Source organism: Apium graveolens, chromosome 7 (genome assembly GCF_009905375.1).
Source record: "Apium graveolens cultivar Ventura chromosome 7, ASM990537v1, whole genome shotgun sequence".
Classification (NCBI taxonomy): Eukaryota; Viridiplantae; Streptophyta; class Magnoliopsida; order Apiales; family Apiaceae; genus Apium; species Apium graveolens.
The window spans coordinates 244,018,607-244,021,545 of NC_133653.1; the positions used below are offsets into that span (position 1 = coordinate 244,018,607).

The following is a 2,939-nucleotide window of genomic DNA, read 5'->3' on the forward strand; positions in this document are numbered from 1 at the left end:
TAACTTGTGCTTAAATCGTTGTGTTGTCAATTTCTGTAGACATATAGGAACTCAACATGATTGATGATTATTCAACTTCTATCTTAATTGTGGATGCTTGGTAGAATGGTATTAGTACAATGAAAGTTGGCTTTTATCAGTTTCGTGTTATTCGATTAATGTCATCACTGTCACATGCTAAAGGTAATAACAATGGCTATAGAAGGAAGTAATAATGAAGTTGTGATCTCATGAGTGTTTTATTATTGATAAATTGAAGTGTTAGTTAAGTGGTTAATTAAGTAGTTAATTATAGTTAATATTTAATCAACAATTTTAAGTGTTATTATCTTACCATTGAGAAGTAGTCATATATTGGTGAGTGAGTTTAATTAGACAATAACTTAGTCTGAGTCTCTGAGGGAACGAACTAGAAAGTATTCTATATTACTTGCGAACGCGTATACTTGCGTGAATATTAGTGCATGTTTTCGCCCTAACAAGTTTTTAGCGCCGCTGCCGGGGACTCGGCGTATTTGTTTAGGTTATGTACTTACCATCATTGGTCATTAGGACTCAGTGATTAGGACGTAGTAGTTAATTACTCTTTTCGGTTGTGTTTCAGGTACTTTAGCAAGCGTTTATGCAAACTCGTTCTCGTGCTCGCAAGAGGACCTTAGATACAGCTGAGGAGAAAGACGAAGTTCTTGATACTCCGGAGAAGTTAGATTTTGAGGATTCGGATTCAGGAACTGAGCAGAAAGAACCAGTAAACATGGGAGATCGTATTGTTCAAGCTGATCCAGCTCTTATGGATTTTTCTCGGCCTAAAATTGATGACATTCAGTCAAGCATCCTTCATCCGGCTATTCAAGCTAACACCTTTGAAATCAAGCCGGGCACTATTCAGATGGTGCAGAATTCTGTTTCTTTTGGAGGAGCGACAACTGAAGACCCCAACATGCACATAAGGAATTTTGTCGAGATCTGCAGCACTTTTAAGTATAATGGCGTGACTGATGAGGCTATCAAGTTGAGGCTTTTCCCATTCTCACTGAGGGATAAAGCTAAAGACTGGTTACATTCTGAACCAGCTGGGTCCATCACTACGTGGCAAGATCTTGCGCAAAAGTTTCTGGTAAAGTTTTATCCAATGGCAAAGACTGCTGCTATGAGGAGTGCTCTTACTCAGTTTGCGCAGCAACCTACATAATCTATGTGCGAGGCTTGGGAACGCTACAAGGAAATGTTGAGAAAATGTCCACATCATGGAATGCCGGATTGGATGGTAATCACTGGTTTTTATAATGGTTTGGGGGCCCAATCTCGGCCCATGCTCGATGCAGCAGCTGGAGGCGCCTTATGGGCTAAAAGCTATACTGAGGCGTATAATCTTATCGAGACGATGGCTGCAAATGAGCATCAAAACCCAACTCAGAGGATGACGTCAGGCAAGGTAGTAGGTATTCTGGAAGTTGATGCAGCCACCGCTATTGCAGCCCAGCTCCAAGCGCTATCAATGAAGGTTGATTCTTTGGCTACGTATGGAGTTAATCAAATAGCTATGGTTTGTGAGCTGTGCAGGTTCTCATGCTACGGATCAGTGTTCTCTTGTCAATGAATCTGTTCAGTATGTGAATAATTATCAGCGACAACAGCAGCCTGTGCCAATGACCTATCATCCTAACAACAGAAATCATCCAAATTTCAGCTGGGGGAATAATCAGAATGCTATTCAGCCAACATATCAGCAAGGAGTAAGTAAACAGTTTAACCCACCTGGATTCCAGCAACCACAGCAGTATGCTACAAGGCAATCATATCCTCAACAGGGAAGTGCAGCTGCACCTACTAGTGCTGATTTTGAGGATCTTAAGCTGTTGTGCAAGAGTCAGGCGGTTTCTATCAAGACCTTGGAAAATCAAATCGGTCAATTAGCCAATGCAGTGCTCAATCGTCAACCTGGCACTCTTCCCAGTGACACGGAAGTACCAGGCAGGAAGGAAGCTAAAGAGCAAGTCAAGGCTATTACCTTAAGGTCTGGAAAAGTAGCTGATGCTGAAAAGGCAAAAGAAGTCGAAGCTGAAGTTAGAGATGAAGAATCTAAGCAAAAGGAGAAAGTGGCGGAACCAAAGAAGACTACTGTTGAACACACTCTGTCTGAGGCTAATACAGGGGAGAAACAGCTCTATCCTCCACCACCTTTTCCTAAGAGATTGCAGCAACAAAAGCTGGATAGACAGTTCGGGAAGTTTCTGGAGGTGTTCAAGAAACTTCACATCAATATACCTTTCGCTGAGGCGCTGGAACAAATGCCTAGTTATGCGAAGTTTATGAAGACTATTCTTTCAAGGAAGGTGAAACTAGATGACCTTGAAACCGTTGCTCTCACGGAAGAATGCAACGCGGTTCTGCAACAAAAGTTACCACCAAAACTGAAAGATCCAGGAAGCTTCACCATTCCTTGCACCATTGGCAATCTAACTTTTGACAAGTGCCTTTGTGATTTGGGAGCAAGCATTAATCTGATGCCATTGTCGATCTTTAAAAAGCTGGATCTGCCTGATCCAAAACCCACATACATGTCGCTATAATTGGCTGACCGTTCCATTACTTACCCAAGGGGCATAGTTGAGGATGTGCTCGTCAAGGTGGATAAGCTCTTCTTTCCTACTGATTTTGTTATTCTGGATTTTGAGGAAGATAAGAAGATTCCCATAATCTTGGGGAGGCCTTTCTTTGCTACTGGCCGTACCTTGATAGATGTGCAAAAAGGGGAACTTACTATGCGGGTCCAAGATCAGGATGTGACCTTCAACGTATTCAAGGCAATGACATTCCCTACAGAAGATGAGGAGTGCTTAAAAGTGGATGTGATTGATTCTGCGGTTACTTCGGAACTCGATCACATGCTAATGTCTGATGCATTGGAAAAGGCCTTAGTGGGGGATTTTGACAGC

General features: G+C 42.2%; 1 non-coding gene across 1 annotated transcript; it reads right to left on the reverse strand.

Annotated features, from left to right (window-relative positions):
• Positions 1-1,147: 1,147 nt before the first annotated feature.
• On the reverse strand, positions 1,148-1,254 carry LOC141675908 (small nucleolar RNA R71). The gene has a single exon (XR_012556535.1). It is a non-coding gene; the product is annotated as a small nucleolar RNA R71 (small nucleolar RNA).
• Between the last annotated feature and the right edge of the window lie 1,685 nt (positions 1,255-2,939).